The sequence below is a fragment of the Carassius gibelio genome, chromosome A24, assembly GCF_023724105.1.
Source record: "Carassius gibelio isolate Cgi1373 ecotype wild population from Czech Republic chromosome A24, carGib1.2-hapl.c, whole genome shotgun sequence".
Classification (NCBI taxonomy): domain Eukaryota; kingdom Metazoa; phylum Chordata; class Actinopteri; order Cypriniformes; family Cyprinidae; genus Carassius; species Carassius gibelio.
Window position 1 is genome coordinate 23,701,904 of NC_068394.1, and position 23,348 is coordinate 23,725,251.

Sequence of the window (23,348 nt, forward strand, 5' to 3'; positions counted from 1 at the left end):
TGGCACAGGGGCTCTACAGCGCCCCCTGGAATACTGAGGGCCATATATCATACATACTTGCACGTAGACACATGAAACTCAGTACACATGTAGATCTCATCAAACCAAACAACTTTCGTACTGCATGTCATAGGCTCCGCCCAACAGGAAGTTGGCTATTTAAGGTTTAGTATTCATATTTTTCGGCAAAGTTGTGGGGGCTTTTGGGGTCCCTAACATACTCAAAAACTCTTGAAAATTTGCACACACTTTGGAATTTTTGCCCTTTAGGAGCCTGCAGAGGCTGTGACCCGGGCGTGCCACAAGGGCTCTACAGCGCCCCCTGGAACACAGTCAGAAATGTTGATGTATAGCTCACACATACTTGCACATATTCATATGAAACTCAGTACACATATAGATCTCATTGTGCCGAACAATTTTCGTACTGCATGTCATTGGGCTCCGCCCAACAGGAAGTCAGCTATTTAGAGTTATGTAAAAAGGGCATGCTCTGGAATTTGATATACTTGTCATAGGATTTTTACCCGATTGCCACCAAACTCGGTCAACATGATCTCAAGACATTGGGGATGAAAAATTGCCAGGGGATTTTTGATATCTCGAACGGCTTGCTCGTGGCGAGGCGTTGAAATTATGGCGAGAAATGAGAAACAGGAAGTGTCTAATACCATCCACATACATTTCCTGATTTTAATCAAACTTCATCAGATTATTCGTTGTATGATGTCGATCGCATATATGTGACTATTAGGAGTCAAAGTTATAGCGCCACCAACTGGCAGCAGAAAGTGTGTCATTTTCAAAATGCTTTGAATTCAGCATCTTATTTTTACTCGATTTGCTTCAAACTTCATCAGAATAATGTTAAAACACAGCCGATATAAATCTGCTGGGGGGATATTGATATCTAAAAATATTGTTGCCGTGGCAACATGTCAAACTGGAATACTTCTCAGGTGATTTTGAGGCAAATAACATGCTTAGAATTTCATCAAACTCAGAACACATATCAGTATTAGTGACAGCTAGATACTGGCAAAAGTTCATAAGAGGGCGTGGAAGAGGCACTGTATAGCGCCACCTTTTGTCAAAAGTGGGGGGGTTAGTTTTAGCTACAGACACCAAACTCAGTACAAAAATTGTTCTTATCAAGACGGACAACTTTCTAATTCACAGTCATCAGCTACGACCAACAGGAAGTCGGCTATTTTGATTTGAATGTGGATTGTTTTTTACATTTTGCTGTGAATTAACGCATACTGCTCAGAGGAGAGTAACACTACACACACCAAACTTCGTCTACATGTTGAAAAAACATTGAGGAACTTAAATTGTGAATGGGTTTTGGATAGCTTGGATGGTTTTGTCGTGGTGATTTTTTTAAATGACAGTAAAGATGGAATTATTAATTTTCCTGCATTTTTAAATTCCAAACACTTCAAAACCTTTTTTCATACAGAAAAAAAGTTATTCTGAGTAAATATGCATAGTTTCATGACTTTACAACACTGTATGGATAACAGAAAATTAAAAAAAACTGTCAGACATCTCATCTCACTCTGTCCCTCTGTTTGAGTGTGTGTGCTTAGACTTCCATTGTCTGAAAGAAATAGCGCCCCTACAGGTGCAGTTACCGGACTAAAAAAGGGAGGAGACTGTCTTTTGGTTTCACTTTTAAATCGGTTAAAATACAAATAAATACTTGGATTTAATTCACACTGACAAGCTAAACCAACATATATGATTATTATCAGGTCAGGGCTCATTAATAATTGATGTGTGGTCAGTGATACGTGAGAAACACGAGAGATGAATCACAGCTCTGAGCAGGAGCGCGTGGAATGATGAGCTCAGAAAAAACGAGTTTATTCTTGTTTTATAGCTATTAAAAATAAAGTATTGCAGCGATATCACACAATTCACCAATTAGAGCACACCAAGAGCTAAATTAAGATGTTTTTGAACTGTTTGTGTGAAAATGAAATATTCGCGGCTGCCTATCTGAAATCACTGCCTCCGATCAGCGCGCACAGTGTCACAAGTTCAAAACTAACGAATTTATTCTTGTTTAAGAGCTTTTTAAAATAAGTTATTGCCATAAATGCACACAATACATCCATTATAACACAACACGAGCTAAATGCAGGTGTTTGTGACCCGTTTAAGTGTGCAAGACTATTTGAAAGTGCGACTGGCAGAATAACATGTATCTCTGGCGCTGCAGGATTCCGCCTTTCGTCATAAGAACGAACACATCACGGACAAGATTATTTCAAAATACATAATAGCTTGGCTAATATAAACGAAAACAGCCACGTGAACATAAACTGTTGAGAAATAAATCTGAAGTGGATCTACTGGATTTTAATATTAAGTGACGCATATACCAGCTGCTTCTGTCTTCAATTTTAATCTATATAAAAAATTTAACTCATTCATCTTGGCTGCTTTTTTAATGTGTGTACGTATTTATTTATTATTTTGCTCTAACAATACTTAATCTATATTTAATTAAATCAATTACATTTTATTTTACATTTGATTTGTCCATTTCTGCATCTAAACGCCTAAAAACCTAAAACATGCTCTATTATACTATTGTTAGCAATTTCTTTATCGTCCAATTTATCTGGTGTACACGCTTTTATTTTCATAATAAACTTGTTTGTTAGATTATACACAGTTACAGTGGTCTATAATAAATATTGACAGGTTTTATTCAAGCTGTTTAGAATGATTGCCGTAGGCTAATTTTTTAAAATGTAAATCCAAAAAAGAAAAAAGAAAAAGAAAAAATTAAATAAATAAAAAACATTGGAAAAGAATAACTTGTACTTTTTTATACATTTTGTATAGTTTCATAGTTTATGCATTATAGTTATAAAAACAAACAAATTTAGACACTCACATAGAAATCTTAGGCCTTATCCTTTTCTGACAGTTTTAGGGATTTTTAAAAATCCTAAAAAACCTTATTTGTGCTGCAAATAATAATTTCAAACTAATTTGATACTGACCTCTGACATCCTGTGACATGATATTTATTTGAATTTACATAATCTCATGGATGTAACAGTAAATCTGTTCAGCTCACAGATCAAGACTAAGCTGTAATGCAAGCAGAACTTTCACAAATGCTTGTAGGTCAATAAAATCATTACAAAACACTTACAAATCATTTAAGGGATTTGATAACACTGTAAAATAATGTCTAATTTGTTAACATTAGCAAATGCATTGATAACACTTTATAATAACTGCACTCATTAGTAAATAGTCAGTTCATGCTTCATAAAGCCTTGTCCCAATATTAATAGTCAGTAGTAAGCAGTTTATAAATACAGCTATAAATAGCTTGTTCTTGGTTTATAAGCACATTTATTAAAAAGGAGAGTAAAGGGTCAGTTATCTTCCTATGAAAAAAATAAAAATAAAAAAAATAAACAAACAACAACACTGATTGATACAGAACTCAGAAATGTTATTGTGGATTTATGATAAACTCAGCCTGTAAATGAATTCATTCTCCTCCAAGAAGACACAAGTAGTTCACACCAATTTTTTTTAACATGAAGCCATATACTGAAGATGTTAAATTGCGAATGGGTTTAGGATACCTTAAATGGTGTGGCCATAGAGATTTATTAAAGTAACATAAAAAAATACAATAGTTATTTTACTATATCTTTAACATTTTTAATTCCAACTCTTCATAATTTTTTTATATATGTAGAAGTCATCATTTGAAGGAAGCACAGTAAGTTTCATAGCTTTATCATTTTCAAGAGCCAGCATAAAATTAAAACTATCATAACATATAAATCAAGCTTGCAATTCTTAGTACCAATAATGGCCACCAGATGGCGCTATAGGATCACTTTTAAATAATTATTGTAGAAACAAGTATGATTTAAATCATTTATAGAAATCTTTCAAAGAAAAATAATATTAATTTTATGTATTTTACTGATAAAATGACCCTCACTTTATTAGAATAACAAGCTGAAGTATTGTGAACTGTATATTAAGAATAATTCTTTATAGGCTTTATGGACAGATAAGTTTTGAGTGACTCTTAAAGGATCAGCACCACATCCTCTTTTACCAGTTTAAAGAATGTATCTTACAGTACAGGTGCGGATGAATTTTGAATGGCTTGAATGGTTTTGTCGTGGTGATTTTTTGAAATAACAGTAAAAAAGTAACCAGTAAATGTCTTTTATTTTTTTAAGTGCAGCTTCTAAACACTTCAAAAAAATGTACACATAGAAGACAAGTCATTCTGAGGAAATATGCATAGTTTCATGACTATACAACACTATATGGATGATAGAAAATTAAAAAAACTATCATACATCTGATCTCACTCTGTCCCTCTGTCACTGTGGGTAATGTGTGTGTGTGTGTGTGTGTGTGTGTGTTAAATGAATTAGGTGTGAAACTATCAGGGAGCATTTAGTCTCCAGCGCCAACATTTTACAGAACTGACACTTTCCTGTAATCTCAGAATTACAATGTGCCAGGTTCTGAGAGATCTAAGATTCCAAAAAACTATTGAATTAGAATACCATGAAGTATTGTGAAATACTATATATTAAGACTTTATATATAGGCTTTATGAACAGATTAGAGTGACTCGTGAAGGACCAGCAGCACCTCCTCTTGTCCGATGGTTTGAGGAATATATCTTCCAGAATCCGGGATTAAGATTTAGGAGCTCATTTTTATTCCACCTCCTTTCCTGAAAGTCTGTCTTGCAGAATTGACTAAAAATTAATCTTCACATTAATTCCTAATTATTTTGCAATTCTTTTTGTCAGTTCTTCTTGACCTGTTTTTTCTTCTTCTTTTCTGACCTCATGACCCAGTCAGCATTTTTTGTACAATGGTCAAGTCTTAACTTATCCATTTCTGTATTGCATGTGTGCTTGATATTTATCATGGGTATTTCATAATTTTCGACTTTACAGTTTGAGTTAAAACTCTTTTTTTAGCGCATTTCATCTGTAAAAGAAAACATGCCTAATAATTCTGCACACATGAATATAAGGAGTTTTTCTCTTCCAGCTTTCCTGGACTATTGTATAGCACTCATAAATGATTAAATGAAAAATAATGGTAGTTATTAAGATTGATATGGTTTGGAATTGGTCAAATGTGCTTGGAAAAAAAATCACAATAAAACAATGTTTTAATGTTTAATTTTGGAATATGAACTGACATGAATGAATGTTATATAAATATTGTTCATATTAACATAATGTTTATAAATGAAATCTTATAGTAAAGTGTTACTAAAGTTAAATATATATTGTTCTGTGAATGTGATTTTAAAGTCTAGATGATCCGGATTAACCCTTTATCTGGCGTATCCTTTAAAACCTCACTGCCAGAGGGATATTGTGAATGCATGTGCCCGCTGGGCACAGTTTACCTGATGCCACCGGGGTGGCGATGGCATTGGTGGCTTGAGCCCGCCATCGCTGCTTGCAGCTATATTTTTAGGGCTCAAGCCTGGAGGGCGAGAGCCCTATTGTTTTCCTTAGGATTATTTGTTATTATTATTATTATTTTTATTATTAGGGCTCAAGCCCAAAGGGCGAGAGGCCTATTGTTTTCCTTAGGATTATTTTTTATTATTATTATTATTATTATTATTATTATTTTTTTCCAACGTCTCGGGGGCTTTTGGGGCCCTTAACGTGCTTAAAAAGTCTTGAAAATTGGCACACAGATTGGAACCTGCGGCCATTAGGGCCGGGCAGAGACTGATACACGGGCGTGGCACAGGGGCTCTACAGCGCCCCCTGGAATATGGAGGGCCATATATCATACATTCTTGCTCGTAGACGTATGAAACTCGGTACACATATAAATCTCATCAATCCAAACAACTTTTGTATTGCATATCATAGGCTCCGCCCAACAGGAAGTTGGCTATTTAGGGTTTAGTATTCAAATTTTTCGTCAAAGTTGTGGGGGCTTTTGGGGTCCTTAACATACTCAAAAACTCTTGAAAATTTGCGCACACTTTGGAATCTGTGGCCTTTGGGAGCCTGCAGAGGCTGGGACCCGGGCGTGGCACAGGGGCTCTACGGCGCCCCCTGGAACACAGTCAAAAATTTTGATGTATAGCTCACACATACATGCACATATTCATATGAAACTCAGTACACATATAGATCTCATCGTGCCGAACAACTTTCGTATTGCATGTCATAGGCTCCACCCAACAGGAAGTCAGCTATTTAGAGTTATGTAAAAAGCGCATGCTCTGGAATTTGAAATACTTGTCATAGGTTTTTTTCTCGATTGCCGCCAAACTCGGTCAACATGATCTCAAGACACTGGGGATGAAAAATTGCCAGGGGATTTTTGATATCTCGAACGGTTTGCTCGTGGCGAGGCGTTGAAATTATGGCGAGAAATTAGAAACAGGAAGTGTCTAATACCATCCACATACATTTCCTGATTTTAATCAAACTTCATCAGATTATTCGTTGTATGATGTCGATCGCATATATGTGACTATTAGGAGTCAAAGTTATAGCGCCACCAACTGGCAGAAGGAAGTGTGTCATTTTCAAAATGATTTGAATTCAGCATCTTATTATTACTCGATTTGCTTCAAACTTCATCAGAATAATGTTAAAACACAGCTGATATAAATCTGCAAGGGGGATATTGATATCTAAAAAATTGTTGGCGTGGCAACATGTCAAACTGGAATACTTCTCAGGTGATTTTGAGGCAAATAACATACTTAGAATTTCACAAAACTCTGAACACACATCAGTATTTCTGATAGGAACTTAAATTGTGAATGGATTTTGGATAGCTTGAATGGTTTTGCCGTGGTGATTTTTTTAAATGACCTTACAAAGGGAATCATTATTGTATTTTTAAATTGCAGCTTCCAAACACGTCAAAGAATTTTTTCATACAGATGAAAAAGTCATTCTGAGGAAATATGCATAGTTTCACGACTTTACAACACTGTATGGATAACAGAAAATTAAAAAACTGTCAGACATCTCATCTCACTTCTGTCCCTCTGTTTGAGTATATGTGCTTCAGACTTCCATTGTCTGAGAGAAATAGCGCCCCTACAGGTTCAATTCCCGGACTTTTACTTTCACTTTTAAATCGGTTAAAAATACAAACAAATACTTAGATTTAATTCACACTGACAAGCTAAACCAACATATCTGATTATTACCGGTTCAGGGCTCATGGATAAATTATTTCTGGCCAGAGATACGTGAGAAATAGGAGCGATGAATCACCGCTGTGATCACGAGCGTCTGAAGTAAAGAGCTCAGAGAAAACGAATTTATTCCTGTTTTAAAGCTTTTAAAAATAAATTATTACAGCGATATCACACAATCAACCAATTAGAACACACCAAGAGCTAAATTAAGATGTTTTTGAACTGTTTGTGTGAAAATGAAATATTTGCAGCTGCCTAACTGAAATCACGCCTCCGATCATCGCGTACAGTGTCCAGCTCAAAACAAACGAATTTATTCTTGTTTAAGAGCTTTTTTAAATAAAATATTACCACAAATGCACACAATAAACCCATTGTAACACAACAAGAGCTAAATGCAGGTGTTTGTGACCTGTTTAAGTGTGCAAGACTATTTGAAAGCGCGACTGGCAGAATAACATATCTCTCGAGCTGCAGGATTCTGCCTTTCGTCGTACGAACGAACACATAACGGACAAGATTATTTCAAAACACATGATAGCTTGGCGACTATAAACGAAAACAGCCACGTGAACATAAACTGGATCTACTGGATTTGAATATTAAAGTGACCACATTTACCACTTGCTTCTGTCTTCAATTTTAATCTATATAAAAAAGGAAACTCATTCGACTTGGCTGCTTTTTTAATGTGTGCGTATTTATTTATTTATCTTTTTATACATTTTGTATAATTTCATAGTTTGTGTATTACAATTATAAAAACAAAAATAAAATTAGCCACTCACATAGAAATAGCTTAGGCCTTAACCTTTTTCTGACAGTTTTAGGGATTTTTAAAAATCCTAAAAAAACCTTATTTGTGCTGCAAATAATAATTTCAAACTCATTTGATACTGACCTATGACATCCTGTGACATTTTATTTATTTTAATTTACATAATCTCATGGATGTAACAGTAAATCTGTTCAGCTCACAGATCAATACTAAGCTGTAATACAAGCAGAACTTTCACAAATGCTTATGAGTCATTTAAGGATTTGATAAGACTGTAAAATAATGTCTAATTTGTTAACATTAGCAAATTCATTGATAACACTTTATAATAACTGCACTCATTATTAAATAGTCAGTTTATGCTTTATAAAGCCTTGTCCCAATATTAATAGTCAGTAGTAAGCAGTTTATAAATACAGCTATAAATAGCTTGTCCTTGGTTTATAAGCACATTTATTAAAAATGAGAGTAAGTTATCTTCCTATGAAAAATAAAAGATAAAAATAAACAAACAACAACACAGATTGATACAGAACTCAGAAATTTTATTGTGGATTTATGATAAAGCCTGCAAATGAATTCATACTCCTACTCATACTACTCCATACTCCTTTTTCAACATGATGCCAATATACTGAGATGTTAAATTGTGAATGGGTTTAGGATAGCTTAAATGGTGTTGCCATAGAGATTTATTAAAGTAACATAAAAAAATACAATAGTTATTTTACTATATCTTTACAATTTTTCATTCTAAATCTTCATAATTTTTTATATAAGTAGAAGTCCTCATTTGAAGGAAGCACAGTAAGTTTCATAGCTTTATCACTTTCAAGAGCCAGCATAAAATTTAAACTATAATAACTTATAAATCAAGCTTGCAATTCTTAGTACCTATAATGGCCACCAGAGGGAGCTATAGGATTACTTTTAAATAATTATTGTAGAAACGAGTATGATTTAAATCATTTATAGAAATCTTTCAAAAAAAAAATGAATTGTATATATTTTACTGATAAAATGACCCTCACTTAATTAGAATAACAAGCTGAAGTATTTTGAACTGTATATTAAGAATAATTCTTTATAGGCTTTATGGACAGATACGTTTTGAGTGACTCTTGAAGGATCAGCACCACATCCTCTTTTACCACTGTTTAAAGAATTAATCTTACAGAACAGGTGCGAATGAATTTTGGATAGCTTGAATGGTTTTGCCGTGATGTTTTTTGAAATAATAGTAAAAAAGGAACCAGTAAATGTCTTTTTATTTTTTTAAAGTGCAGCTTCTAAACACTTTTAAAAAAAAAAAATGTACACATAGGAGACCAGTCATTCTGAGGCATATTTCCTCAGAATGACTGGTCTCATGACCATAGTTTCATGACTATACAACACTATATGGATGATAGAAAATTAAAAAAAAACTATCATACATCTGATGTCACTCAGTCCCACTGTCACTGTGGGTAATGTGTGTGTGTGTGTGTGTTAAGTGAATTAGGTGTGAAACTATCAGGGTGCATTTAGTCTCCAGCGCCAACATTTTACAGAACTGCCACTTTCCTGGAGTCTCCAGAATTACTCGGTGTCGGACTCTGAGAGACTTAAGATTCCAAAAAATGATTTAATTAGAATACCATGAAGTATTGTGAAATACTATATATTAAGTCTTTATATATAGGCTTTATGCACAGATTAGAGTGACTCGTGAAGGACCAGCACCACCTCCTCTTGTTCGATGGTTTGAGGAGTATATCTTCCAGAATCCAGGATTAAGATTTAGGAGCTCATTTTTATTCCACCTCCTTTCCTGAAAAGTCTGTCTTGCAGAATTGACTAAAAATTAATCTTCACATTAATTACTAATTATTTTGCAATTCTTTTTGTCAGTTCTTCTTGACCTGCTTTTTTCTTCTTCTTTTCTGACCTCATGACCCAGTCAGTATTTTTTGTACAATGGTCAAGTCTTAACTTATCCATTTCTGTATTGCATTTGTGTTTGATATTTCTCATGGGTATTTCATAATTTTCGACCTTACAGTTTGAGTTAAAAGTCTATTTTAGCGCATTTCATCTGTAAAAGAAAACATGCCTAATAATTCTGCACACATGAATATAAGGAGTTTTTCTCTTCCAGCTTTCCTGGACTATTGTATAGCACTCATAAATGATTAAATAAAAAATAATGGTAGTTATTAAGATTTATATGGTTTGGAATTGGTAAAATGTACTTGGAAAAAAATCACAATAAAACAATGTTTTCATGTTTAAGTTTGGAATATTAACTGACATGAATGAATGCTATATAAATATTGTTCATGTTAACATAATGTTTATAAATGAAATCTTATTGTACAGTGTTACTAATATATATATTGTTCTGTGAATGTGATTTTAAAGTCTAGATGATTCGGATTAACCCTTTAACTGCCGTATCCTTTAAAACCTCACTGCCAGAGGGATATTGTGAATGCATGTGCCCGCTGGGCACAGTTTACCTGATGCCACCGGGGTGGCGATGGCATTGGTGGCTTGAGCCCGCCATCGCTGCTTGCAGCTATATTTATTATTTATTATTATTATTTTTCTTCAAGGTTTCGGGGGCTTTTGGGCCCCTTAACATGCTTAAAAAGTCTTGAAAATTGGCACACACATTGGAACCTGCGGCCATTAGGGCCGGGCAGAGACTGATACACGGGCGTGGCACAGGGGCTCTACAGCGCCCCCTGGAATATGGAGGGCCATATATCATACATACTTGCACATAGACATACGAAACTCGGTACACATATAGAACTCATCAATACAAACAACTTTCGTATTGCATATCATAGGCTCCGCCCAACAGGAAGTTGGCTATTTGGGGTTTATTATTCATATTTGTCGTCAAAGTTGTGGGGGCTTTTGGGGTCCTTAACATACTCAAAAACTCTTGAAAATTTGCGCACACTTTGGAATCTGTGGCCTGAAGGAGCCTGCAGAGGCTGAGACCTGGGCGTGGCACAGGGGCTCTACGGCGCCCCCTGGATCACAGTTATAAATGTTGATGTATAGCTCACACATACTTGCACGTATTAATATGAAACTCAGTACACATATAGATCTCATCGTGCCGAACAACTTTCGTATTGCATATCATAGGCTCCGCCCAACAGGAAGTCAGCTATTTAGAGTTATGTAAAAAGCGCATGCTCTGGAATTTGAAATACTTGTCATAGGTTTTTTACTCGATTGCCGCCAAACTCGGTCAACATGATCTCAAGACATTGGGGATGAAAAATTGCCAGGGGATTTTTGATATCTCAAACGGTTTGCTCGTGGCGAGGCTTTGAAATTATGGTGAGAAATGAGAAACAGGAAGTGTCTAATACCATCCACATACATTTCCTAATTTTAATCAAACTTCATCAGATTATTCATTGTATGATGTCGATCGCATATATGTGACTATTAGGAGTCAAAGTTATAGCGCCACCTACTGGCAGCAGGAAGTGTGTCATTTTCAAAATGCTTTGAATTCAGCATCTTATTTTTACTCGATTTGCTTCAAACTTCATCAGAATAATGTTAAAACACAGCCGATATAAATCTGCTGGGGGGATATTGATATCTAAAAATATTGTTGCCATGGCAACATGTCAAACTGGAATACTTCTCAGGTGATTTTGAGGCATATAACATGCTTAGAATTTCATCAAACTCAGAACACATATCAGTATTAGTGACAGCTAGACACTGGCAAAATTTCATAAGAGGGCGTGGAAGAGGCACTCTATAGCGCCACCTTTTGTCAAAAGTGGGGGGGTTAGTTTTAGCTACAGACACCAAACTCAGTACAAAAATTGTTCTTATCAAGACGGACAACTTTCTAATTCACAGTCATCAGCTACGACCAACAGGAAGTCGGCTATTTTGATTTGAATGTGGATTGTTTTTTACATTTAGCTGTGAATTAATGCATACTGCTCAGAGGAGAGTAACACTATACACACCAAACTTGGTGTACATGTTGAAAAAACATTGAGGAACTTAAATTGTGAATGGGTTTTGGATAGCTTGGATGGTTTTGTCGTGGGGATTTTTTAAAATGACAATAAAGATGGAATTATTAATTTTCCTGCATTTTTAAATTCCATTCACTTCAAAACCTTTTTTCATACAGAAAAAAAGTTATTCTGAGTAAATATGCATAGTTTCATGACTTTACAACACTGTATGGATAACAGAAAATTAAAAAACTGTCAGACATCTCATATCACTCTGTCCCTCAGTTTGAGTGTGTGTGCTTAGACTTCCATTGTCTGAGAGAAATAGCGCCCCTACAGGTGCAGTTACCGGAATAAAAAAGGGAGGAGACTGTCTTTTGGTTTCGATTTTAAATCGGTTAAAATACAAATAAATACTTGGATTTAATTCACACTGACAAGCTAAACCAACATATATGATTATTATAAGGTCAGGGCTCATTAATAATTGATGTGTGGTCAGTGATACGTGAGAAACACGAGAGATGAATCACCGCTCTGAGCAGGAGCGTGTGGAATGATGAGCTCAGAAAAAAACGAGTTTATTCTTGTTTTATAGCTATTAAAAATAAAGTATTGCAGCGATATCACACAATTCACCAATTAGAGCACACTAAGAGCTAAATTAAGATGTTTTTGAACTGTTTGTGTGAAAATGAAATATTCACGGCTGCCTATCTGAAATCACCGCCTCCGATCAGCGTGCACAGTGCCACAAGTTCAAAACAAACGAATTTATTCTTGTTTAAGAGCTTTTCAAAATAAATTATTGCCATAAATGCACACAATACATCCATTATAACACTACACGAGCTAAATGCAGGTGTTTGTGACCCGTTTAAGTGCGCAAGACTATTTGAAAGCGCGACTGGCAGAATAACATATATCTCTCGAGCTGCAGGATTCTGGCTTTCGTCGTAAGAACGAACACATCACGGACAAGATTATTTCAAAATACATAATAGCTTGGCTAATATAAACGAAAACAGCCACGTGAACATAAACTGTTGAGAAATAAATCTGAAGTGGATCTACTGGATTTTAATATTAAGTGACCGCATATACCAGCTGCTTCTGTCTTCAATTTTAATCTAGGCTATATAAAAAATTAAACTCATTCATCTTGGCTGCTTTTTTAATGTGTGTACGTATTTATTTATTATTTTGCTCTAACAAGACTTAATCTATATTTAATTAAATCAATTACATTTGATTTTACATTTGATTTGTCCATTTCTGCATCTAAACGCCTAAAAACCTAAAACATGCTCTATTATACTATTGTTAGCAATTTCTTTATCGTCCAATTTATCTGGTGTACACACTTTATTTTCATAATAAACTCGTTTGTTAGATTATACACAGTTATAGTGGTCTATAATAAATATTGACAGGTTTTATTCAAGCTGTTTAGAATGATTGCAGTAGGCTAATTTGTAAAAATGTAAATCCCAAAAAAAAAAAAAAAAAATGTAAATAAATAAAAAACATTGGAAAAGAATAACTTGTACTTTTTTATACATTTTGTATAGTTTCATAGTTTATGCATTATAGTTATAAAAACAAACAAATTTAGCCACTCACATAGAAATCTTAGGCCTTATCCTTTTCTGACAGTTTTAGGGATTTTTAAAAATCCTAAAAAACCTTATTTGTGCTGCAAATAATAATTTCAAACTAATTTGATACTGACCTCTGACATCCTGTGACATGATATTTATTTGAATTTACATAATCTCATGGATGTAACAGTAAATCTGTTCAGCTCACAGATCAAGACTAAGCTGTAATGCAAGCAGAACTTTCACAAATGCTTTTAGGTCAATAAAATCATTACAAAACACTTACAAATCATTTAAGGGATTTGATAACACTGTAAAATAATGTCTAATTTGTTAACATTAGCAAATGCATTGATAACACTTTATAATAACTGCACTCATTAGTAAATAGTCAGTTCATGCTTCATAAAGCCTTGTCCCAATATTAATAGTCAGTAGTAAGCAGTTTATAAATACAGCTATAAATAGCTCATTTATTAAAAAGGAGAGTAAAGGGTCAGTTATCTTCCTATGAAAAATAAAAAAATAAAAATAAACAAACAACAACACAGATTGATACAGAACTCAGAAATGTTATTGTGGATTTATGATAAACTCAGCCTGTAAATGAATTCATTCTCCTCCAAGAAGACACAAGTAGTTCACACCAAACTTTTTTAACATGAAGCCATATACTGAAGATGTTAAATTGCGAATGGGTTTAGGATACCTTAAATGGTGTGGCCATAGAGATTTATTAAAGTAACATAAAAAAATACCATAGTTATTTTACTATATCTTTAAAATTTTTAATTCCAACTCTTCATAATTTTTTATATACCTAGAAGTCATCATTTGAAGGAAGCACAGTAAGTTTCATAGCTTTATCATTTTCAAGAGCCAGCATAAAATTAAAACTATCATAACATATAAATCAAGCTGGCAATTCTTAGTACCAATAATGGCCACCAGATGGAGCTATAGGATCACTTTTAAATAATTATTGTAGAAACAAGTATGATTTAAATCATTTATAGAAATCTTTCAAAGAAAAATAATATGAATTTTATGTATTTTACTGATAAAATGACCCTCACTTAATTAGAACAACATGCTGAAGTATTGTGAACTGTATATTAAGAATAATTCTTTATAGGCTTTATGGACAGATAAGTTTTGAGTGACTCTTGAAGGATCAGCACCACATCCTCTTTTACCACTGTTTAAAGAATGTATCTTACAGAACAGATGCGAATGAATTTTGAATAGCTTGAATGGTTTTGTCGTGGTGATTTTTTGAAATAACAGTAAAAAAGTAACCAGTAAATGTCTTTTATTTTTTTAAGTGCAGCTTCTAAACACTTCAAAAAAATGTACACATAGAAGACAAGTCATTCTGAGGAAATATGCATAGTTTCATGACTATACAACACTATATGGATGATAGAAAATTAAAAAACTATCATACATCTGATGTCACTCTGTCCCTCTGTCACTGTGGGTAATGTGTGTGTGTGTGTGTGTGTATGTGTGTGTGTGTGTGTGTTAAGTGAATTAGGTGTGAAACTATCAGGGAGCATTTAGTCTCCAGCGCCAACATTTTACAGAACTGCCACTTTCCTGGAGTCTCCAGAATTACTCGGTGTCAGGCTCTGAGATATCTAAGATTCCAAAAAATGATTTAATTAGAATACCATGAAGTATTGTGAAATACTATATATTAAGACTTTATATATAGGCTTTATGAACAGATTAGAGTGACTCGTGAAGGACCAGCACCACCTCCTCTTGTCCGATGGTTTGAGGAATATATCTTCCTGAATCCGGAATTAAGATTTAGGAGCTCATTTTTATTCCACCTCCTTTCCTGAAAGTTTGTCTTGCAGAATTGACTAACAATTAATCTTCACATTAATTCCTAATTATTTTGCAATTATTTTTGTCAGTTCTTCTTGACCTGTTTTTTTTTTCTTCTTCTTTTCTGACCTCATGACCCAGTCAGCATTTTTGTACAATGGTCAAGTCTTAACTTATCCATTTCTGTATTGCATTTGTGTTTGATATTTCTCATGGGTATTTCATAATTTTCGACTTTGAGTTAAAACAGTTTGAGTTAAAACTCTTTTTTAGCGCATTTCATCTGTAAAAGAAAACATGCCTAATAATTCTGCACATTAATATAAGGAGTTTTTCTCTTCCAGCTTTCCTGGACTATTGTATAGCACTCATAAATGATTAAATAAAAAATAATGGTAGTTATTAAGATTGATATGGTTTGGAATTGGTAAAATGTGCTTGGAAAAAAATCACAATAAAACAATGTTTTAATGTTTAAGTTTGGAATATTAACTGACATGAATGAATGCTATATAAATATTGTTCATGTTAACATAATGTTTATAAATGAAATCTTATTGTAAAGTGTTACTATATATATATATATATATATATATATATATATATATATATATATATATATATTTATATGTTAGGGCCGGGACTCGATTAAAAAAATTAATCTAATTAATTAGAGGCTTTGTAATTAATTAATCGAAATTAATCGCATTTTAATCGCATATAAATATTTGACCTGAGAACAGTGAGAAGTAATTATTTTTCACATGGATTTATAATATACCATTGAATAATGACTGAATACATAAGCTTAAGCAACAAAATATTGTTTATTTTTGTTCAACCAAGTCTAGCAGACCAGAGCAATTTTTGCCATGAAGTGTAGCAATAGCATATTTAGAAACAATTTAGAAATAGTACATTTCAGAAATTCAGGAAGCTTATAGGTGCTGGAACCTTCTGTAAAGAGTTTTTTAAGTAAAACACAATACTGTCAATTACATTCAGAACATTGGAAACACTGACTATTAGAAAACATCTCTCTGTTGCTTCAGAGGCCATAACATACTAAGTCCAACTCTCAATAACCTTGGCCAAAACAATAACGAGTTCAACATAAACTGTTGCACCAACAAAATAATATATAGTTCAACATAAAGTGTAAAGTCCACGCTAGCTGCTATATGTTTTGCGTTGAGGTTATACTTGAGGCTCGATGTGCTGCAGTGATATCATAGACAGTAGTGATATGCGAAGCGAACGCCAGTTGGTGCTTCAGTATAATTGGTCCGCCGAAACAAATCCAGTGAGAAACATTCTGCGGTGCAAAAATAAGTTGTTAAAAATGCGGGAATTTATTTTTCTGTAATTAATTAATCTTAGTTAACGCGTTATTTTTTGTGTAATTAATTAATCTCAATTAACGCGTTAAAGTCCCGGCCCTAATATATATATATATATATATATATATATATATATATATATATTGTTCTGTGAATGTGATTTTAAAGTCTAGATGATTCGGTTTAACCCTTTAACCGCCATATCCTTTAAAACCTCACTGCCAGAGGGATATTGTGAATGCATGTGCCCGCTGGGCACAGTTTACCTGATGCCACCGGGGTGGCGATGGCATTGGTGGCTTGAGCCCGCCATCGCTGCTTGCAGCTATATTTTTATTAGGGCTCAAGCCCGAAGGGGCGAAGAGCCCTATTGTTCTTCTAAGGATTATTAGGGCTCAAGCCCAAAGGGCGAGAGGCCTATTGTTTTCCTTAGGATTATTAGGGCTCAAGCCTGGAGGGCGAGAGCCCTATTGTTTTCCTTAGGATTATTTGTTATTATTATTATTATTTATTCTTCTTATTTTTTTCCAAGGTTTCGGGGGCTTTTGGGGTCCTTAACATGCTTAAAAAGTCTTGAAAATTGGCACACACATTGGAACCTGTGGCCATTAGGGCCGGGCAGAGACTGATACACGGGCGTGGCACAGGGGCTCTACAGCGCCCCCTGGAATACTGAGGGCCATATATCATACATACTTGCACGTAGACACACGAAACTCGGTACACATGTAGATCTCATCAAACCAAACAACTTTCGTACTGCATGTCATAGGCTCCGCCCAACAGGAAGTTGGCTATTTTGGGTTTAGTAGTCATATTTTTCGTCAAAGTTGTGGGGGCTTTTGGGGTCCTTAACATACTCAAAAACTCTTGAAAATTTGCACACACTTTGGAATCTGTGGCCTGTAGGAGCCTGCAGAAGCTGGGACCCGGGCGTGGCACAGGGGCTCTACGGCGCCCCCTGGAACACAGTCAGAAATGTTGATGTATAGCTCACACATACTTGCACATATTCATATGAAACTCAGTACACATATAGATCTCAACGTGCCAAACAACTTTCGTATTGCATGTCATAGGCTCCGCCCATCAGGAAGTCAGCTATTTAGAGTTATGTAAAAAGCGCATGCTCTGGAATTTGAAATACTTGTCATAGGTTTTTTTCTCGATTGCCGCCAAACTCGGTCAACATGATCTCAAGACACTGGGGATGAAAAATTGCCAGGGGATTTTTGATATCTCGAACGGTTTGCTCGTGGCGAGGCGTTGAAATTATGGCGAGAAATGAGAAACAGGAAGTGTCTAATACCGTCCACATACATTTCCTGATTTTAATCAAACTTCATCAGATTATTCGTTGTATGATGTCGATCGCATATATGTGACTATTTGGAGTCAAAGTTATAGCGCCACCAACTGGCAGAAGGAAGTGTGTCATTTTCAAAATGCTTTGAATTCAGCATCTTATTATTACTCGATTTGCTTCAAACTTCATCAGAATAATGTTAAAACACAGCCGATATAAATCTGCAAGGGGGATATTGATATCTAAAAAATTGTTGGCGTGGCAACATGTCAAACTGGAATACTTCTCAGGTGATTTTGAGGCATATAACATGCTTAGAATTTCATCAAACTCAGAACACATATCAGTATTTATGATAACTAGACACTGGCAAAAGTTCATAAGAGGGCGTGGAAGAGGCACTCTATAGCGCCACCTTTTGTCAAAAGTGGGGGGGTTAGTTTTAGCTACAGACACCAAACTCGGTAAAAAAATTGTTCTTATCAAGACGGACAACTTTCTAATTCACAGTCATCAGCTACGATCAACAGGAAGTCAGCTATTTTGATTTGATTGTGGATTTTTTTTTACATTTAGTTGTGAATTAATGCATACTGCTCAGAGGAGAGTAACACTATACACACCAAACTTTGTCTACATGATGCCAAAACATTTTAAACAACTTAAATTGCCAATGGATTTTGGATAGCTTGAACGGTTTTGTCGTGGTGATTTTTTTTAATGACAGTAAAACTGGAATTATTAATTTTCCTGCATTTTTAAATTCCAAACACTTCAAAACCTTTTTTCATACAGACAAAAAGTCATTCTGAGTAAATATGGATAGTTTCACGACTTTACAACACTGTATGGATAATAGAAAATTAAAAAACTGTCAGACATCTCATATCACTCTGTCCCTCTGTTTGAGTATATGTGCTTCAGACTTCCATTGTCTGAGAGAAATTGCGCCCCTACAGGTGCAATTACCGGAGATTTAGTTTCTCTTTTAAATCGGTTAAAATACAAATAAATACTTGGATTTAATTCACACTGACAAGCTAAACCAACATATATGATTATTACCGGGTCAGGGCTCATTAATAATTGATGTGTGGTCAGTGATACGTGAGAAACACGAGAGATGAATCACCGCTCTGAGCAGGAGCATCTGGAATGATGAGCTCAGAAAAAACGAGTTTATTCTTGTTTTATAGCTATTAAAAATAAAGTATTGCAGCGATATCACACAATTCACCAATTAGAACACACCAAGAGCTAAATTCAGATGTTTTTGAACTGTTTGTGTGAAAATGAAATATTTGCAGCTGCCTATCTGAAATCACGCCTCCGATCAGCGCGTACAGTGTCGAGCTCAAAACAAACGAATTTATTCTTGTTTAAGAGCTTTTTTAAATAAAATATTACCACAAATGCACACAATAAACCCATTGTAACACTACAAGAGCTAAATGCAGGTGTTTGTGACCCGTTTAAGTGTGCAAGACTATTTGAAAGCGCGACTGGCACAATAACATATATCTCTCGAGCTGCAGGATTCTGCCTTTCGTCGTACGAACGAACACATAACGGACAAGATTATTTCAAAATAGCTTGCCGAATATAAACGAAAACAGCCACGTGAACATAAACCGTTGAGAAATATATCTGAAGTGGATCTACTGGATTTGAATATTGTGACCGCATATACCAGCTGCTTCTGTCTTCAATTTTAATCTATATAAAAAATGTAATTCATTCATTTTGGCTGCGTTTTTAATGTGTGTACGTATTTATTTATTTATTATTTTGCTCTAACAAGAATTAATCTATATTTAATTAAATCAATTACATTTTATTTTACATTTGATTTGTCCATTTCTGCATCTAAACGCCTAAAAACATAAAACATGCTCTATTATACTATTGTTAGCAATTTCTTTATCGTCCAATTTATCTGGTGTACACACTTTTATTTTCATAATAAACTTGTTTGTTAGATTATACACAGTTACAGTGGTCTATAATAAATATTAACAGGTTTTATTCAAGCTGTTTAGAATGATTGCAGTAGGCTAAAAAACATTGGAAAACAATAACTGTTGTACTTTTTTATATATTTTGTATAATTTCATAGTTTATGCATTATAGTTATAAAAACAAATAAATTTAGCCACTCACATAGAAATCTTAAGCCTTATCCTTTTCTTACAGTTTTAGGAATTTTTAAAAATCGTAAAAAACCTTTTAATAATAAATAATTTCAAACTCAAAAAGTAAATAGTCAGTTCATGCTTTATAAAGCCTTGTCCCAATATTAATAGTCAGTAGTAAGCAGTTTATAAATACAGCTATAAATAGCTTGTTTTTGGTTTATAAGCACATTTATTAAAAAGGAGAGTAAAGGATCAGTTATCTTCCTATGAAAAATAAAAAAATAAAAATAAACAAACAACAACACAGATTGATACAGAACTCAGAAATTCTATTGTGGATTTATGATAAAATCAGCCTGTAAATGAATTCATTCTCCTCCAAGAAGACATAAGTAGTTCACACCAAACTTTTTTTTTTAACATGAAGCCAATATACTGAAGATGTTAAATTGCGAATGGGTTTAGGATACCTTAAATGGTGTGGCCATAGCGATTTATTAAAGTAACATAAAAAAATACAATAGTTATTTTACTATATCTTTAAATTTTTTCATTCCAAACTCTTCATAATTTTTTATATACGTAGAAGTCATCATTTGAAGGAACCACAGTAAGTTTCAAAGCTTTATCATTTTCAAGAGCCAGCATAAAATTAAAACTATCATAACTTATAAATGAAGCTTGCAATTCTTAGTACCAATAATGGCCACCAGATGGAGCTATAGGATTACTTTTAAATAATTATTGTAGAAACAAGTATGATTTAAATCATTTATAGAAATCTTTCAAAGAAAAATAATATGAATTTTATGTATTTTACTGATAAAATGACCCTCACTTAATTAGAATAAGCGGAAGTATTGTGAACTGTATATTAAGAATAATTCTTTATAGGCTTTATGGACAGATACGTTTTGAGTGACTCTTGAAGGTTCAGCACAACATCCTCTTTTACCACTGTTTAAAGAATTTATCTTACAGAACAGATGCGAATGAATTTTGGATAGCTTGAATGGTTTTGTCGTGGTGATTTTTTGAAATAACAGTAAAAAAGTAACCAGTAAATGTCTTTTATTTTTTTAAAGTGCAGCTTCTAAACACTTCAAAAAAATTTACACATAGAAGACAAGTCATTCTGAGGAAATATGCATAGTTTCATGACTATACAACACTATATGGATGATAGAAAATTAAAAAACTATCATACATCTGATGTCACTCAGTCCCACTGTCACTGTGGGTAATGTGTGTGTGTGTGTGTGTGTGTGTGTGTGTTAAGTGAATTAGGTGTGAAACTATCAGGGAGCATTTAGTCTCCAGCGCCAACATTTTACAGAACTGCCACTTTCCTGGAGTCTCAGAATTACAATGTGTCAGGTTCTGAGAGATCTAAGATTCCAAAAAAAATTTTAATTAGAATACCATGAAGTATTGTGAAATACTATATATTAAGGCTTTATATATAGGCTTTATGAACAGATTGGAGTGACTCGTGAAGGACCAGCACCACCTCCTCTTGTCCGATGGTTTGAGGAATATATCTTCCAGAATCCGGGATTAAGATTTAGGAGCTCATTTTTATTCCACCTCCTTTCCTGAAAGTCTGTCTTGCAGAATTGACTAAAAATTAATCTTCACATTAATTCCTAATTATTTTGCAATTCTTTTTGTCAGTTCTTCTTGACCTGTTTTTTTCTTCTTCTTTTCTGACCTCATGACCCAGTCAGCATTTTTGTACAATGGTCAAGTCTTAACTTATCCATTTCTGTATTGCATTTGTGTTTGATATTTCTCATGGGTATTTCATAATTTTCGACTTTACAGTTTGAGTTAAAACTCTTTTTTAGCGCATTCCATCTGTAAAAGAAAACATGCCTAATAATTCTACACACATGAATATAAAGTGTTTTTCTCTTCCAGCTTTCCTGGACTATTGTATAGCACTCATAAATGATTAAATAAAAATAATGGTAGTTATTAAGATTGATATGGTTTGGAATTGGTAAAATGTTCTTGGAAAAAAATCACAATAAAACAATGTTTTAATGTTTAAGTTTGGAATATTAACTGACATGAATGAATGCTATATAAATATTGTTCATGTTAACATAATGTTTATAAATGGAATCTTATTGTAAAGTGTTACTAAAGTTATAAATATATATATATATATATATATATATATATATATATATATTGTTCTGTGAATGTAATTTTAAAGTCTAGATGATTCGGATTAACCCTTTAACTGCCATATCCTTTAAAACCTCACTGCCAGAGGGATATTATGAATGCATGTGCCCGCTGGGCACACTTTACCTGATGCCACCGGGGGTGGCGATGGAATTGGTGGCTTGAGCCCGCCATCGCTGCTTGCAGCTATATTTATTATTATTATTTTTTTTTTCCAACGTCTCGGGGGCTTTTGGGGCCCTTAACGTGCTTAAAAAGTCTTGAAAATTGGCACACAGATTGGAACCTGCGGCCATTAGGGCCGGGCAGAGACTGATACACGGGCGTGGCACAGGGGCTCTACAGCGCCCCCTGGAATATGGAGGGCCATATATCATACATTCTTGCTCGTAGACGAATGAAACTCGGTACACATATAAATCTCATCAATCCAAACAACTTTTGTATTGCATATCATAGGCTCCGCCCAACAGGAAGTTGGCTATTTAGGGTTTAGTATTCAAATTTTTCGTCAAAGTTGTGGGGGCTTTTGGGGTCCTTAACATACTCAAAAACTCTTGAAAATTTGCGCACACTTTGGAATCTGTGGCCTTTAGGAGCCTGCAGAGGCTGGGACCCGGGCGTGGCACAGGGGCTCTACGGCGCCCCCTGGAACACAGTCAGAAATGTTGATGTATGGCTCACACATACTTGCACATATTCATATGAAACTCAGTACACATATAGATCTCATCGTGCCGAACAACTTTCGTATTGCATGTCATAGGCTCCACCCAACAGGAAGTCAGCTATTTAGAGTTATGTAAAAAGCGCATGCTCTGGAATTTGAAATACTTGTCATAGGTTTTTTTCTCGATTGCCGCCAAACTTGGTCAACATGATCTCAAGACACTGGGGATGAAAAATTGCCAGGGGATTTTTGATATCTCGAACGGTTTGCTCGTGGCGAGGCGTTGA

General features: G+C 34.4%; 1 long non-coding RNA gene across 1 annotated transcript; it reads left to right on the forward strand.

Annotated features, from left to right (window-relative positions):
• The first annotated feature begins 304 nt into the window (after positions 1–304).
• On the forward strand, positions 305–14,074 carry LOC127946046 (uncharacterized). The gene is made up of 2 exons (XR_008151005.1): positions 305–959; positions 11,654–14,074. It is a non-coding gene; the product is annotated as an uncharacterized LOC127946046 (long non-coding RNA).
• Positions 14,075–23,348: the final 9,274 nt, after the last annotated feature.